Here is an 18,756-nt window from a genome sequence, read left to right as displayed (position 1 = left end):
CCTCTCATCTATTGTGCTTTGAAACTTTGCGTTTCTCCTTATGGTACTGATTGTGAGCTTTTACCCATCTGATGGTTCGCTGGTAAGGCCTTGTTCAAAGACCTGCACACATTAAAATCTCATAAATCAAAGGAATCAAATGAATTTCATAATGAAATTAACTTAATCACATTTTACCCAGAATGGTGTATGGATTCCACAGTCATTTTGGTTTTTAAGAAATGACTTCCATAGTCATTCATAATTGAACATCCTTGTTGGAAAATGAACATGTACCCTACCACATCCTGTTTAGTAATATTAGACATATATAATCACACAAATTATGTATCATCCATAAATCATAATTAACCATCTATTCCGCATAACAATGAGAATCCATGGGTATATGTGTCTCAATCTTGGATCACCATCCATGTCATACACCTGCTTCATAAATCAGATACAACAGATAAACATATGTATAACATTTTACTTAACCAAAACCATCTAATACAGATAATCAATGATGCCACATATAAGAGGAAATATAACTATATAAAACATTGTTCCCCAATCCAGTGATCAATCTGTCATACATAAACATAAAAGGAAAAATAACTATGTATGTAAAACATTATTCCTCAATCAAGTGATCAACCTATCATATATATATAACCCTTGATAGGAGTGACAAAACTATACTAGAAAAATAGGACACTACATACTCCTCTTGGAGTAAACTTGGCCCGAAGTTTAACTAAACAAAAAAGGAAACTCAAGACGCATAGAAGATGCATCTTCCCAAGTGGCGGAACTAGGACTGTACGGGTCCCATTGGACCTTTACTTGGTCCACCATGCGACATCTGAGCTGTCGAGTGCAATGGTCCAAAATGCAAACTGGCTCTGCCTTAAGAGTTCCTTCGTCCGTTACCTGTAATTGATGCCAATCTAAAATGTGAGAAGGATTTACGTAGTACCGAAGTATGAAATACATCATGCATACGATGAAAGACTGGTGGTAAAGCAAGACGATATGCCACAGGTCCAACCCTTTCGATGATTTCAAAAGGCCCAACAAATCGAGGAGAGAGTTTAGATCCTTTCCCAAACCTAATAGAGCTTTTCTGAGGTTTTACTCGAAGAAAAGCAAATTCCGCTTCTTTAAAACTACGATCCACTCTATTCATATCAGCATAGCTCTTCTATCTATCCTGTGCCTGCTTTAATCTTTGCCTTATACGACACACTTGTTCTTCCATTTCTTGAATAATTTCAGGACCTATTGAGATTCTGTCCTCTAATCTATCCCAACTTAAAGGTGTTTTGCATGGTCTTCCATACAATAACTCATAAGGTGCCATACCAAGGGAGCGGTGATAACTGTTATTGTAAGCAAACTCCACTAGAGGAAGATAATCTTCCCACTTAGATTGTTGATCCATTACGTACATTCTAAGCATGTCCTCTAACACTTGATTTACTCTTTCAGTTTGGCCATCAGTCTCCGGATGATAAGCTATACTGAAATTTAATTGTGTCTGAAGGGCTCCCTGGAAACTAGTCCAAAATCTTCCTGTAAATATAGAGGCCCTATCTGATATGATTTTCTTAGGAAAACCATGAAGTCTAACCACCTCCTTGATAAATACTTGTGCTATTTCAGATGCTTTGTAAGTATCTCTAATGGGCATAAATTGGGCATTCTTAGTAAGTTTATCTACCACCACCAAAATGGAGTTATGCCTTTTGGTTGTTTCAGGTAATTCAACAATAAAGTCCATAGATATTGCTTCCCATTTGGACTCAAGATTGTTATGCGGCTGCAACAATCCTGCTGGATGATCATGTTTTGCTTTAACTAGCTAACATTCCAAACATTTTGCCACATAATTTGCTACATCCTTCTTCATGTCTGCCTAAAAGAAAATTTGCTTTAAATCATCATACATCTTCTGGACTCCTGAGTAAGCCATATATGTTGCACGGTGAGCTTCTTTCAAAATGAACTCATGAAGCCCTTCTTGATTTGGAACTACAATTTTTTGCATGAATCTCACCATACCGTCGTCATCACAAGAATACCCTTCTAGCTTGTTTTTCTTAGCTCCCTCCCCAGAAAGAGAAACTTTAACTTCCTTGCACCATTCATCTACATCTTGTGCCCTCAAGATGCGCTCCCGTAAATCAATCTTCAATGGAATTACTGAAAATATTTGTGGTCTTCGATTGAGTGCATCGGCTACTTTGTTTAATGTCCCCTTGATGTAAGTTATGTCAAAATCATATTTACTTAGGAGTTTTGACCACCTTCTTTGCCTAGCATTTAGATCACTTTGAGTAAATATATGTTGCAAACCTCTGTGATCTGTTTTCAATTCAAAATTTTTTCCCACCAGATAATGTCGCCAAAGTTGTAAGGCATGAACTATAGATGCTAGTTCTAGATCATGGGTTGCAAAGTTTTCCTCATGCGTCCTTAACTTCCTAGAGGCATATGCAATCATCCTACCATCTTGTGATAATACCGCAACCAATCCATCTTTTGATGCATCGGTACATACTATGAATGGTCTATCCATATCTAAAACCTTAAGTATTGGCGTTGTAGTCAAACATTGTTTGAGCTTGGAAAATGCTTGCTCACACTCATTTGTCCAATTAAATTGTACTCCCTTCCTAAGTAATGAAGTGATATGGATGGCTATTTTTGAAAACGCCTCCACAAATCTCCGATAGTATCCTGCCATACCCATGAAGCTACGCACTTCATGCACATTAGAGGGTGTTCACCATTCTGAAATTGCATTGATCTTTGTTGAGTCAACAACAATGCCTTCACTGGAGATAATGTGTCCAAGATAATGGATTGTTGATTGGAAAAAATAACATTTGGACATTTTTGCATAAAGTTTATTTTCTCTTAAGCATTGTAACGCTAACCTCAGGTGTTGCTCATGCTCTTCTGGGGACTTTGAATAGATTAGGATGTCATTGAGGAACACTTGTACAAATTTGTCCAAGTAATTCCTAAATACACCATTCATCAGACTCATAAACACTCCTGGGGCATTAGATAACCCAAAAGGAACAACCACGAACTCATAATGACCAAAACGAGTTCGAAAAGCAGTTTTGGAAATATCCTCTTCTTTAACTCTGAGCTGATGATATCTAGATCGAAGATCGATCTTGGAGAATACGGTGGCTCCCTTCATTTGATCAAATAGATCATCAATGCGAGGCAAAGGATATTGATTTCTAATAGTTACTCGATTCAATTGCCTGTAGTCAACACAGAGCCGAAGGGATCCATCCTTTTTTACAAATATCACTGGAGCTCCCCAAGGTGAAACACTAGGTCTAATCATACCCCTGTCCAATAACTCTTGAAGTTGCACTTGCAACTCACGAAGTTCAACAATAGACATTCGGTAGGGAGCTTTGGATATAGGTTCGGTACCAGGCTTTAGCTCTATGGAGAAGTCAATCTCCCGCTTTGGAGGTAAACCAGGCAACTCCTTTGGAAAGACATCGAAGAATTGTTCAAAGGATGAAAGCTCTCCCTCATTTAAAGTCATTATAGCATACATTTGACATCTTTTCCTAAGACTTCTCTTCATCTGCAAGAATGAGATAAGTCTTAAAGAAACAAGTCTCCTTTCCCCATGGATAACCATAGATTGGCCCTCATCACTCAAAAAATGAAGGGTTTTGCTTCAACAACTAAGCACAGCCCAATGGGCTTCAAGCCAGTCCATCCCAATTATCACATCATAGTGACCAAGTGGTGTCACATAAAGATTCACATTTGTGACACACACTCCCAAGTCTAAAGGGCACTCTTGCACTAAGCATTCAACCTTTTGAGATCGCCCTGAGGCCATCTCAACCTGATCAAAATCATTTTGCTCTATCGCCACCAATTTACATTTCAATAAAGCATTAGGAGAAATAAAACTTTTAGTTGCGCCAGGATCAATCAAAATAGTAACAACCATACCATTTAGCTTACCTGATGCTTCAAGCACTGTAGACTGATGCTCGACCTGACGATTTTGCACAACTGCATGAATCCTATGGGCTCTGCCCATATCTCTAATAGTGGCTTGTTCTTGCTTTGATTGTGCTTCAGTGTTCTTTTCAAGGCAATCTCGTTCATTATGAGGTCCTCCACAAGTCCAACATCCATTAGTGGGAGCAATTTTCATAAATTTGACCCTTTTATTAGGTGATTCTTGAGTGCGAGCATTACTTTGTTGAAGATGTTGCCTTGGGTTATTTCTTTGGTTCTTAAAAGTATGATTCTTTTGAAATCCCTGATGATGTGAACCACTTGACTTATGTCATACATATTGGCCTCCCCTTCGAGGAGGTTTCCCATGGAATGATAGATTTGGGGTTTTATCCCCCCCTTTGTTCCCCAATAATTCTTCCTCGGCTATAATTGCTTGTTGCACTACCTCATGCAACGTAGTAGGCCTCAAAATGCACACCTTTTCCTTTATAATAGGATTCAATCCATACAAAAACTTGTTTACCTTGAGGGCTTCAGTATTTAGATGGGTAGCATATCTAAGCAACTCCATGAATCGTGCTTCATATTCAAGGATTGTCTTAGTTCCTTTCTTAAGATCATGGAACTCATTCAATTTCCTCTCCAAGTATTCAACAGAAAGGTACTTTGCTCGAAATTCCTTTTCAAATCGTTCCCATGTCAAGGTGGACATGGAGTATCGCAATTGGGATTCTAAGTTCCTCCACCATAATAGTGCACTCTCCTTAAGTTGGTATATAGCCAACTTTGCCTTTTGGTTGCTAGAATAATTCCGCAACTCAAAACATAGGCACATGTTTTCCAACCAAGCTTCTGCTACCTCCCCTTTTGTGGTACCGTTAAAGATAGGAAGCTTAAATTTTTCCAACTCTCTATGTACATCTCCATTAGATGGTATTTCTTGCCTCTCTAATTGAGATGAAGAACCAGGGACTGAAGGATTTCCCCCAACCCTACTAATCAAGACTTCAGTCATCTTTTGGAAAGATAACATCATATCCCTTACTTCCCTGATGGATATTTGCTCAGATTCTTTATCTTGGGGAGGTGGAGATGAGACTTCCTTCCTCCTCCTTGATGTTCTCTCCAATATTGCATTAATCGTTATCGGGATAATTTTGGCGCGAGGAAAAAATCGGAAAAAATCGTAATTATCGAGAAATAATCGGGAAAAAATCGTTTGGTACAAAAATATTCATTTTTTTTAATTTTTTTTAATATCTAAACCATCTACAACATAAAATAAATACATTGACACATAAATATGATAAAAGAACTAATATATAAGATGTTTAAGTGCTAAAATGATAAAATCACACATAACATTGAATCATGTCCTGCATAATAAGTCCCTGACTCCTGAGTCCCAACTCAGCCTCAAAATATCAAAAAAAATATAATAATGTATCTCATCATGTCATAATGTCATATACAATAAAATGAAGAAAATAACTAAAGTCTAATCCTATTGATTTCCTCTACCCCTCTTGTGAGAGAATGCCACAACTTTCCCTTTCCCTCTAGATGTAGATGCAAGTGCTGGTGGAGTTGGCAGTGGAGTCTGCTGTGCTCTAGACGCTGAAGAACTAGAAGTAGGAGCTATAGGAGGTAGAGCACGTCCTCTATTGGTGGCAGGGGTAGCCCGGGCAGGTGGTGTCACCTCCTCCTCCTCCTCCTCCTGCACCTCCCCCTCCACTACATCCTGCACTAACCAATCATCAGCAGACTCCATGAGAGGCCTCTCGGCCTCAACCCTCCGTGCAACAGTGGTGTCAATCCCATCCAATGAGATGGCCTCCACATCAAGTGGCCTCTCAAGTTGCCTCTCCCACAATCGAAGATTGTAGTAAACGTAGACCATGTCATTAAGTTCTTGGGACTCCAACCAGTACAGAGATCATGAAATAATAATTAATAATTATAAAAAAAATATTGTATAATGAATTCAAAAATTTGTTTGGAAATTTGCAATATTTTAAATGTTTAAGTGTTAACCTGTTGCGCTTCTTGTTGTGTATTTTTCAAATACACTCCAGTTGCGCTCACATCCCGAGGAGCTACATGTTTGGCTGAGGATGCGAATGGCAGGCTTTTGCAGAAGGGGTACCCTGCCACCATACATTCTCCACCATGCATCTACAACAAAATTACAAATAAAATTTTAAATAAACATAAGAAAAAAATGGAATTTGAAGAGACAATGAAATTTGAAACAAAGTTACACACTAAAAAATACCTGGCATTTTAATTGTCCTATCAATGACAGCCATGTCAAAGCCAAATGTGCCACCTGCCATCCTATATGTCTCAATTTCTTTAGAGATCTCTATACGTTCCGCTGGAGATCGCACCATCTTCTTGACACAGGATAAGAATCCATCCATGATCTCAGCATCAAATACAAACCCACATGCATAAGAAAATGCGGGGTTCGGGAAAAGCCCAACAACATGAATGGGACGATGGAGTGTGTTGTTCCATCGCTCATCAACCACTCCCCATAGGAGGAGTTGTCTCTGAAACCCATCATCTCCCTTATCATCATAGTAGGCCCGAATGGCTTCTTTGGCCTTGTCCATGGCCTCATACAAATAGCCCATTGCGGGCTTCTCACCATCAACCAACTGAAGAACCTTTACCAAAGGTTCAGTAACGACGCACACCTCCTGCACTCCTGCTCAGAAGTCTTCCTGGTATGAAACTGGTCTGCATATGGCCTCTCCCTCTGGTTTGCGGCTCATTGGCAAAGCACGCCACTCCTCTGAAAGAAACATTCTCTTCACATCCCACAAAAAATTCAAGAGGGATTGAAGGGATATGAAACTGGTGGCAAACCGTGTAATGGCGGGGCGCACCAACTCTTTGTTGTTGGTGAACCTTCTCATCAAGCTAAGCACAAATGTATGGTTATATATAAATTTTGTAATGCTTTTGGATGAATCAACAATATCTTTGACAAAGGGAATTTTCCCTATGTCCTCCAACATCAAATCAATACAGTGTGCAGCACAAGGTGTCCAAAATAAACTAGGATGCTTGTCCATAAGCATCCTTCAAGCAACAACATAATTTGCAGCATTGTCCGTTATGATTTCGACAACATTTTCTGCACCCACCTCCAAAATAAACACATCTAGCATATCACATAAAGTTCTTGCATCTTTGATTTGTGTAGATGCATCAATAGATTTGATAAACATAGTCCCCTTGGGACAACTAACCAAGAAGTTTATAAGGGTTCTCCCCTTTTGGTCAGTCCAACCATCTGACATAACAGTGCATCCTGTTTGTGCCCATGATGCCCTAAAATCCTCCAATCTTTGGGTGCAGTCAAGCTTTTCATTTTGAAGAATCCGGCCTTTGAAATCATGATAAGAAGGGATTTTGTACCCTGGGCCAACACTTGCAATAGCATCAATAGCAGGTTGGAAAAATGGATTATTCCTTACAATGCTGAAAGGAATATCACTCTAGAGGAGAAATTTTGCCAGCGATTTGTCAGCTTGTTCTTTTTTAGTTCTTTTTAGCATTGAACTGATAGATGGCTGTGAACCAGGTGTGGTTCGAGGAACAAAAAATGATGTGGCAGCTATCGGATTGGTTGATGCTGTAGTAGAACCAATGTCACTTGCTTCAGCTGACTTTTTTAGTTGCCTCTTCATTTCTTCTTTGGCCTCTCTATTCTAGTCTAAAGTTTCTAATGCTTTCATGGCTCTTCGGATGAGTTCAGGATTTGTATTTGTGCAAGGCCCCACATCAAATCCTGGGATTTGTGCAAGGTGATACTTCAACCTGTACACCCCCCCGGACATAGGGTGGCCACACAACTTGCAACTCAAGTTTAGTCTATCATTCAGAGTTTTAGGTTCACCAAATTCCCAGAAAGGGTCCAATTTCCTTGGCATGTTTGTTTTTGAACTTTGAAGTTGAAAACTTGAATGGTGTTTCGGTGAAGTTGTGAACCTATGGGAAAATAAGGATTACAATTTAGTATTTAGTAATTTACAAGTTACAAACTTACAATTTAGTATTTTAATTTTTACATTGTACAAAAACTAAAAAAAATTACATACATTTTAATTTTAAGAAACCCTATTCAACCCAAAAAACTAAAAAAACAATACATCAAAGATCCCATTCCAAACCCAACCAAAAAAACTAAAAAAAAATTACATTGGGCAAATTTCATAAACCTCATTCCAAACCCTAGTTACCCAACCAAAAACAATGAAAAAAACATAAACAAAGTTTCAAAACAATGAAAACAAAAAAAAATTGGTGCCCATACTGTTTCTATGGAGATAATCGGTCTCCTCTTGATTTTCTCCTCCACGCACTTCAAATAGCTCCAATCCTCTCCAAGCAAATTCTCTAAGCCCTCTCCAACACTCCACTGCCCTCCGCGTGCCTAACTATGCAAATGAAATTAAAAAGAATCGTTTTTTGCCTTATAAAACGTTGCCCTGACGTCCTGTGATTTTTTTGGAAAAAATCGCGATTTTTTCAAATTATCGTGATTTTTTTTGAAATTATCGGGTATAAAAAAAACCACGATTATTACTCGCGATAATATCGGCTTCGGGAAAAAATCGTGATAAAACGATAATAACACGATTTTCACAACATTGGTTCTCTCCATGATTACTTAACCTGACCAAGGAAAAATTTAAGTAAATAAATAATAGCAGGCAAGCCCTAGGTCCTAGAGTTTTAACCTGCTTTGATACCAGATGTAAGGTCCCACCTTACCAACCATCAATATTATACTAAGGCTGACTCAAAATGTGATTTAAGTTTAAGTTTTTAAGATAAAAGTTAATGCAAGGTTATACATTTATATTTATATTTATATTTATATTGGTATTATTTACAATACATACTAATTTCTACTAACTAACTAACCCATGGTAATATTAAACTTCTCATTAAGGCTACAAGGTCATGGTTCCTCAAGATCCAAAACTTATAACCACAAGTCTTAAAATCACATTTAAATGATAAAGTCTTTAGTGGGATAAATAATACCAATATTTACAATCCACAATTTCCAATAAGCTAATTGTTCATTCTATTGCAATTAAGAGTGTTTAAGAGTGACTAATTTGATTTTGTTCTAGATAATATGCCTATGAATTCTTTGGTAAAACAAAGGGAAGAAAAACAAGAAAATTCAACTTCTAAAGGAGTGGTTTCTAATTATTATGAATTCATATGTGAGCTAACAATTACAACATTTCACCTAACCAATTTGCCTTCCATGGATTTTTACTTCAATGGAATCATCATGCTTATTCTTTGAGATATTTTCAAAAACACCTTGGTTGCAAATATTATATTTACTTAGTCATTTTTATAGACAATTCATAGATGTAATTAGCTACAACCATTGAAGCATTATGTCAAACAGTTTGCAAGCATGAAATGTACAACCATTGAAGCATTTTGTCAAACACTTACAACCATAACCCTTAAAGCGATTTCACCAAAATTAACTAACATGAATCTAAGATTACATAATTTCTTTTTCTTTGTCAGTAATGCCAAGAAGTGAACCTAATACATAAGTAGAACTGTCATCCATCTTGATTGCTGCATATACAAAAAATTAGGCACATAATGACTATAAATATTTAAGAATTTTTACAAATAGCACGCAACGATGTAGCTACAACCATTGGGAATTTTGAACAACGGTTAGCAGTCACAAAACAAGCTGCTAACTATTAAACTATCAAACAAGCAGTCACAAGTTTATTAAACTATAAGTGTATTAACCATTGATATTTGAAAATAATAATTCCAAGTTTATATAACAGACTAATTTCATAAAAATAAATTACCAGGTAAATCACAGCTACAAAAAAAAAAGCAACAAGACAAACCACTAGGCAACAGTAGCAAATATGTAAAATACAGAAGATTACAGAACCGGATTCTGAAACTCTGTTTTTTGAAATCTAAGTTGGGGCGACATGGCCATAAGGTTTAGATACCCCTTGAAGTTAAAATAAATCGAAACAGAAACGCCCAAAAATGCGATTATTTATAACCACAACCAGAAACAATTCATACTATCTCATTTATCCCTTTTGTCAAACATATACTCTGAAAACTTATCTACAATTGTAAAAAGAGAAGGAAAACCCAAATTTATGCTATTAACATGTTTTCATAAAACTCATGTCAGCCTGAATGCTTCAGCCATTAAAACATGATGTAAATCAACTTGCAATGAAACTTGTACAAAAAAAAAACTTACATAAAATAAACTACAGTTATTGCAAAATTCCTTCAACATTTAGTGTGCAGCATTTGATATACATCTAAGTTTTAGTCAACAACCAAATAAGCAAAACCATGTAATGAACTACAAAAAGAAACACAATATAATGTTGTCAACATATTTGGCAGTGAATTTATACAACTCAAAAAATGGGAGTAGGCTCCAGCTCCAATGAGAGTATGCTCCAGCTCCAATATCCTTACCAACTCATTGTAAACCACCCGATTTTCCTCCCAACAATATCCAGGAAGAACTTCTCCCCCTGGAACCCCCGAGCTGCAAAAGCTCACAAGTAGTACCAAAAGACAACAGTAGAGAGATTTGGAAGGCAAACTAAGGAAGCAAATTTTCACTTCCTCTCAATACCACTCATGGCCAACCTCAATAGCTAAAGATCTTAGGATTTTAACAATAATTTCATGTTTATTATGGAAGCAATTCACTACTCTCCATATCTCTCCCTCTCACTATTTTCCTCAAGTCTCTTCCACTCTTGGCCTCCTAATCCTCAAGTGAGAATACATGAGACTCATATATAGGAGGAGCAAGCAATTCTTGTCATAAAGGAGGAGTAATGTGCATGCATTGGATTCCATTTAGAGGAGTGTAACTTATGCCATTAAGAAGTATGCATACCTTAGTTAAGGAGAGCGTAACATATGCATTAAAGAGAGCGTAAGAGGAATATTTTATGACATATTTTTAATGAGTGAAAATGAATATGCCATTCTTTGATGAGTGCATAGAATAGAGTATAACGAATTATTTAAAAGAGAGAGAGAGAGAGAGAGAGCCATGAGAGTCATGGTGTGAATTGATTGAGGAGATAAAATTGACTTGTAATTCCATTTTAATAATAATATCATAGTCTCGTAAAAGGTAATAATAATATTAATAATATTGAGGATTCAATCAAGATTGAACTATTAGGATTGATTAATGATAAGTTAATTTGTTTTTCTTCAACTCCGCTTGATTACCAATTTATGTAAAGTGATTTACTATTTTTGGAAAGTCGTGCTTGAGATGCTGGACATGACTTTCTATTTTTAGAAAGTCATTCCAGAATTGTGAGAATGAAATTTTATTTAAGGAAATTCATCCATGAGTGGTATTTTTATTCTGGAGAATAGGGATTCCGCACTCCTATTTCATGCATCTCCATGCCTTAGTAGATTGAGGACTCTGCACCCTGATCTACTCCAAAGATCCAATCTTCCACAACTTGATCTTTTTAAATATGCAGGACTCCGCGCCCTAAATATACAAGACTCCACGTCTTTACCTTTCTTGGATTTAGGATTCCACGCCCTAATTTCCATGCCCTCTCATCTACTGTGCTTTGAAACATTGCGTTTCTCCTTATGGTACTGATTGCGAGTTTTTACCCATCGGATGGTTCGCTGGTAAGGCCTTGTTCAAAGACCTGCACACAGTACAATCTCATAGATCAAAGGAATCAAATGAATTTCATATTGAAATTAACTTAATCACATTTTACCCAGAATGGTGCATGGCTTCCACAATCATTTTGGTTTTGAAGAAATGACTTCCACATTCATTCATAATTGAACATCCTTGTTTGAAAATGAACAGGTACCCTACCACATCCTGCTTAGTACAATATTAAACATATATAATCACACAAATCATGTATCATCCATAAATCATAATTAACCATCTATTCTGCATAACGATGAGAATCCATGGGTATATGTGTCTCAATCTTGGATCACCATCCATGTCATACACCTGCTTCATAAATCAGATACAACAGAAAAACATATGTATAACATTTTACTTAAAACCATCTAATACAGATAATCAATGATGCCACATATAAGAGGAAATATAACTATATAAAACATTGTTCCCCAATCCTGTGATCAATCTGTCATACGTAAACATAAAAGGAAAAATAACTATGTATGTAAAACAATATTCCTCAATCAAGTGATCAACCTATCATATATATATATAACCCTTGATAGGAGTGACAAATCTATACTAGAAAAATAGGACACTACACAGCTCATCACCGAGATCCTCAAGGTCATCTTCATCTTGGTTGGTTGACAAGTGGGACCTCTCTTCTTCTCTCTTCTCTTGAAGAACAATGGCTAAGGTATTTGTTACATGATTCTGGTAGTATGCTTCCAGGAGGAGAGCATTAGTAGGGTTCTCTTTATATTCACATTTCATCTTATGAAGCTTTACTTCTTCATCATATAAGCAGGAGAGAATTTCATTAGAGTTATATTCCCTTACTACCTCCTTAGAGGAGGTATTCCCTTTCACATTGTTATTGATGAGGTTATCCAAAATATTCACAGCACAAGTTATGTGAGCAAGGTCAAGGAGACGACTAGGATCTTCTTCGTAAGCACACCTTACTATGTTGAGTTGTACTTTTTGCGACCTATAAAACTTGAGCATGAATTCCATATCCATGCCCTCCAACATATTTTGAAAAGATTCTGCATATTCCACCGCTTTCTTTTGCAGCTCCTGAATCTCTTGGTTATTGAGTTTTTCAAATATAGGACCAAGAGAAATCTCCATTTTCTATGATTTTTCATATTAAGATTTTTATGGAGTCGACCAAGAGAAATCTCCATTTTCTATGATTTTTCATATTAAGATTAGAATGGAGTTGCCAGGGTGAATTAAGGTGCCTTGATAGATGCTTGCTTCACCCTACAAGCATTAACTTTAAAGCTCAATGAAGAACTAGGGCTTCATTCTTCCAGAGGAGTTGCCAATAATGATATGTCGATATGTCGTACGGGGAACAAAATACACGTCTGGTGTCTTCGACAACGACGCCAAAATGTTACTGCTCAAACTAGCAGAAGACTTGAGGGGGATTCGTAAAAGGGCAAATGCTAGGCCAAGGGCAACAAATGGAGACTTAGCCCATTGTCACCTCAGCTAAGACTCCTTTCTATTTACGGACTTTCACCGATGGGAGGAGACCTGATATGTATAGAGTCACTAATGAATGATAAATCAATGGATATAAGTGACCCAAACAAACCCTTTCTAAAAAAAGTTTGAAGGATGGAGCTTGCTTTCTTTCTAAGCAAGGTACTATGTATTCTAGGGAAAGGAAGAGAGGACTTTGAGGATTAGGTTTATGGGCTAAGACTTGTGAAGGAGTTCCCCAATCCATAAAATCCTTGTTAGAATTGGTATCCCGGATGGTTCTTGAAGAATGATCTTTTAAAGGAGTGGGACCACACGGGGACAAGTGGACCCAGTCCAAGGTATGAGGAAAGTATGTGGCAACCAATGATATTCTTACCCTAGACAAGGTGGGGAAAGGACCAAATAAAGTATTTTTACTCAAATATGTTGTTTTGACCCTATGAGGTACTAGCCTTGGGGATGGCAAGGCAAGTTTTGATCCTGGAGCCAGGGCTTGGCTTTTCTCCCAACTCCACCGTTGGAATGTTTTCAAAATTGGAGGAGAGCTAGAGGAAAGGCTAACACAGGTGACCCTAGGAGATCAAATTCTTTGGATGGCTAGCTTGTCAGGAAATTGACGCCCTAGGTACCTCAATGTGGATAGTCTTGGAAGGATTTGAGAGAATATGAGTTTTAGTGACCACCCTTGGTAGATCAGTGCCTTAATCTTTGGGAGAATGGAGTCTATGTTGGGTATGAGTAGGAGTTCTTGGTTCCTAGTCAAGGAGGCCTCAAGATCAGTTCGTTTTCCCTCTAGCTCAAGAAGAAGTAACCTTGCAACTTTTATACTTCCATGTGCAAGAGGAATGGCTTGTCAAGGTCGAGAGAAAATATGCGTTTTAGTGACCACCCCTGGTAGATCAGTGCCTTAATCTTTGGGAGAATGGAGTCTATGTTGGGTATGAGTAGGGGTTCTTGGTTCCCAATCAAGGAGGCCTCAAGATCAGTTCGTTTGCCTTCTAGCTCAAGAAGAATTAACCTTGCAACTTTTATACTTCCATGTGCAAGAGGAATGGCTTGTCAAGGTCGAATTCATTGGTATAATTACCCCTAGGAGATTTCTCTCCTATTACATGGCCCATACCTTGAGAGATGCTATAATAGAGACAAATTCCACAATTTTAAGCTATAAATGCATGCAACAATTACCTTAGAACATCGAAAATCCCAGTCCAACATATATGACAAAAGTAAACAAGAATAACATCAAAAAGCATGTACTTACATGTAATAGAGTATATCCAACCATTCACAACTGATAATAAAGAAGCGCCAAGAGAAGATAGACCAATATCTAGACATCAAAACTCATCCATAAAGCTCCAATTCATCTTCTAGAAAAAGTGCGGAAATATCAAGAGAGATAAGAGATCCCAACCAAAGTGATGATGAGCAAATGAGCTCATCTCACTTGTATTTACACACAACTTAGGAGTTTGAATTAGCCTCCTTAATTTACATAAGCCCCCAAAATAAAATAATGTTCTAATAATACAACTTTTGGTGACAAGCCCACCAAACTAGCTTATAACTGAAAAAGAAAGCGTCTCAAGAGGTCAAATAATAATCCATGCATGTCGTAGGGTCCTCTAAGAGGCCTAATGAGGTCCATGGGTGCCACAATGAAGAATAAGACCCTCAAAAGCAGTGGACAAGGGGTTAGCCCCTTATAATAACTTGTGGTGCTCCAAATGACATGTGGGGGCACTCAAGTGTCATCATGGGTCTCCAAACAAATCGAAGATGCCTGTAGATCGCCTGCAAGGGCTAGGATGATGGTGTAGGTGATGCCACATCATCGTGCAAGTCCTGGATCATCTGCCAAGCGTATGGTGTAGATTTAGGGCCGTCTAGGCATGATGGATAAGTGAACTAGGAGCAATATTTGAATGGATGTGGGGATCCATGGAGTGCAATCTGTTGCTGTGGAGGCCCATGGCTCGCAATGCTCACCCTACATGTGTCCATGTAGCCCTCTGGAGGATTACGACCTTGTATAGGGAGACCAAACCCCAAATGGAAACCATCTGCAATCCTACATAAGATCTAATGCGTCCCCTAGCCTTCCAGTACAAAAAGTCATTAGAGAAATCGAGTAAATGAGCTTACCTAATCATGGACCATAGGTGGGGACTTCATAATGGTCTGCCCTTCCATAATGGGTTTCGGGATGTGCCAATGTCTCCTAAACTCCAAATGGGGTTAACCAATAATCCTATTAGGTGGTTTCTACTTTTAAAGGGGATAATATAGTCAAGGTACATCCTTCAAAAAGCGGTGACATGTGACAGATAGGTGAATGAAGTAGGGAATGAAAAGGGGTAGCCTTGGGTCACATGCTAGGGTACAAGGGTAGCTAATAAGAGGGAAGCCCACAATTGGGTTTATAATGTGTAGTAGGGAGCAATCATGGTACATGAGGTGCCCTGGCCTTGATTTTTCCACCCTTATTTTTATGCCTTTTTCCTTTTCATGATTTTCTTGGTTAACTGCTCGGGGCTCAAGGGGTTAGAGCATGATGTATAAGATGTAGCAGTGAATTCCCCCTTTTAAGGTGGGGTGGTTCATCGCCCACCAAGGGTTGGGACAATCATGGGTTCCTATTTGATGAAGAAGGATCATAAAACTTGTAGGAACCAGGGTCATGGCCATGATGATGGGGTAGAGCTCATGTATTGGCTTTTTCCCATGTGCTAAATGTATTTGTCCCAACCATCTTTTGCATTCTGTGGTACATTTCACTGTTGAATGTGGCCATATATGCTTTTATCTTTCTTTTCAACTGCATCAACCTCCGGGCTTCATTCCAAGCCATGACCACAAGGTGTGGGCAAGGGGAATGGGCAAGCTATCCCTATGTGAACCCAATGGAGGAATGTGGACCCAGGTGGGAGAAATGATGAATGGAAAGAGGGTAATATAAGCAGATAAGGGAGTGGAACCACACAACCAAAATTGGGGTTTCTCGTGAAATACTATCCCTGGAACAAAATGGTAAGTAAAAGAGATAAAAGGGGTCTAGGGGACAAAAGCACAGATCTAGCCCATTCTTTTCGCCGAATCTCCCCATTATTCCATGCCCAGAAGTGTCCATGATAAGCAAACTACAATACTTAATTTCCAAATGACAAGGCATACCTTTAGATTCGGGAGGCCCACCTTCAAATATACGATCATGGCAAATGGGCAAGGGACCACATGGCTGCCTCAAGTAGCAGAGAAAATTGCACAATGAGCTAGCTGGTCACTGCAAGGGGATGCTGGCTGCTGATTGAGGACCATCTTAAAGAAAAAAATTCTCCTAGAGATATTTCCCACAAAATGGTGGGTAACACCTCCAAAGCAAGCAACGCACATATTTGAGCCTCTCTTGTGAATAGGCTTCTAGGATCACCCCTCACCCTATCATTGGTTTATCCATTTAGTGATCCTCATCATAATGGGTCTCCTCCCATCAATGAAAGTTCGTAAAGAGCAGGGAGGTCTTAACTGTGGTGACAATGGGCTATTGCTCCATTCTTTGCACTTACCCTAGAGTTTCCCTTCATGGATCCCCCTCTAGGACCCTTGCTAGTTTGAGCGGTAACAGGTACCTGTGAAAAAGGTGCCCAAGACCTGGGTTGCTGAACTGCCTGACAATAACAACAAGGAGTCTAGTGAACGCAACCCGTCATTAGGGACAAAGATCATTATTGCATCTAAGTGAACCAAACTTGAATGCTATGGGCTATCTAATGCTTCAAATAAGAATTTTCTTCCAAAATCAAGACCTTGATTTCACAAAAGTTTTTTCTCCCTATGTAGGGGTGGCTAAAGGTTAACCCTATTAGTTATTTCTAGCCCTAAGGGGAAGTAACATTTCCTCAGTCCACTCTTTAGTTGATAAGTGTTAGTGGAATATAATGATGATAACGAAGGGGATAGGACTTTATCGCCAAGTGCCATGGTCAAAGGGATCAACTGATTTGGGTGTCCACACCCTGAGTGTATAGATGTGAGGAGGGAGCCTTCGTGGATCCATGAGTTACCAACTTGAACTTTGTTATTCTTGTGCGCCTTTTACTTCTTGATTTTTTTTTGTACTACTGCTCATAGATCAAGGGTTAGAGCTTGGTTTGAATGATGTAGCAATTGCATTACCCCTTAATGATGAGTTAGTTCATCATACGTCGGGGTTGGGACATGCAAGGGTTCCTTCTTTTGATGTAATGGAGCAACACTTGCTGAGGAACTAGGTGATGGCGATATGAGTGAGGTAGACCTCATGCTAGGATTTTGCCCACATGTTAATTTTTATGTCCTTGGTCATCTTTTGCATTTTAATTTGTCTTTCTTTAATTTTTCTATGGCCATTATATGCTCTTTCTGTTTCTTTTAGCTGCATCAACCTCATAGGGCAAATTTTTTGGGCCCTACATAGGTATTTGGACATATGAGAGTGCCAAATCCCAAAGTACCAATGACAAGTTGAACCCGAAGAATGGAGGTGAGATATGGGCTTGTAATGTAAGATGGAAGGTGTTAAGTATGACATAGGGGAAGATGGAACTACACTATCTCAATCAGGGCTTCTCAAGTAGTGGGGTCAAAGATTAACCCCACAAGTAAGGTGAGAGAACAATATCACAGTCAAAGCTCATCATTCTTCCAGATCACCCCATAATCCATTCTAAATGCCCAAGAACAAACAAGCATAAGCATGTGATTGCAAAAAAACCAAAGTACCTTTTGAGTGGAAGCCCACCTTCGTCCAGGTGGTCATGCCGGACGGGTGAGAAGCAAATGGCTGATGCAAGTGGCAGAGATATATGGCATACCATCAGCTAGTGGTGGATGTTAGGGGCTGCTGGCTATCTAGCTGATCGACTGGCTATCAAAAGTAGGAGAAAAGTTTTCTCCTATGGTGTTACCCATTTTGGTGGGTAACATGATTTACAAAATCAAACACAGACACAGAAGATCTCAGAGGTGCAATAATTTGTTCAATGCCAAAAGATGAGTACATCATACCTATTTAAATTTTATGGGCCTTGAGGAGACTCCACCTCATCTAATGTTTGCAAACCAATATCACATAATTCTATTCATAGTAAGATGGATTAACACAAATTCAATTTTTCATGACAGAATCTTATGACTTATATCATCTGAGTACCTGATAACATATGTGCATCATGTAGTTACCTAGTTTATCCTAAAGAATTTTCATCAGCCTACATAATTTCTTTGCTGATTTCTCTAAATTTGCAAATATTGCAAACAATCTTAGACACTAATTAATGGTTCATACTGTTGCTTGTTGATTCTAAAGTTTTGTAATTTATTACTATGCAAATTGCACATGATCATTCACATATCAACTTTTTGTCTTCCTTAATGTCTTTTGAGCTTAATTAGCATTTAATCAAATACCATTTTTGTCTTCTATGCACCCACTATCTCCCCTATCCCTATATTCATTAGAAAGA

General features: G+C 38.3%; 1 protein-coding gene across 5 annotated transcripts in view; it reads left to right on the top strand.

The window, feature by feature from the left end:
* The window catches only part of LOC149229484 (thylakoid lumenal P17.1 protein), a 301,289-nt gene that overhangs the window by 85,823 nt on the left and 196,710 nt on the right, over nucleotides 1-18,756 (top strand). The gene's annotated exons all lie outside the window — the stretch shown is intronic.

The sequence above is a fragment of the Pinus tabuliformis genome, chromosome J (genome assembly GCF_031772625.1).
Source record: "Pinus tabuliformis cultivar Carrire ecotype Pingquan chromosome J, CPIR1, whole genome shotgun sequence".
Lineage (NCBI taxonomy): Eukaryota > Viridiplantae > Streptophyta > Pinopsida > Pinales > Pinaceae > Pinus > Pinus tabuliformis.
This window is presented reverse-complemented; position numbering and strand designations above follow the sequence as displayed.